Below are 313 nucleotides of genomic sequence, written 5' to 3' on the forward strand. Positions count from 1 at the left end.
CAGGAGCAGTTCCTGGGCACAGAGAGAACTGCTCCTGTCTGTGCTCCTGCACTCTGAAGATGCCGGTCACAGGTGCTGGCAAAATGTTAGGAAACAAAACTTCCAGAACACACCCACTCAGCCCGGAAGACCCACACCAGCCATCGTATTCCGGCCGTGAAAGCCTTCAACAATACATTAAACAGGAATGCATGAGGCTCTTAGCCCTTGATGAGACACTGGACTCTGTCAGATGAGCAAAATCTTGGTTGCAAACAGGTTCTCTAGCTTTGCTCTGCCAGGGTGATGCTGAATAAAAGGCTGTTCAGTTTGC

Source organism: Python bivittatus, unplaced genomic scaffold (assembly GCF_059951505.1).
Source record: "Python bivittatus isolate LINGU-HERP-01145 unplaced genomic scaffold, Pbiv_v1 ctg000570_np1212, whole genome shotgun sequence".
Taxonomy (NCBI): domain Eukaryota; kingdom Metazoa; phylum Chordata; class Lepidosauria; order Squamata; family Pythonidae; genus Python; species Python bivittatus.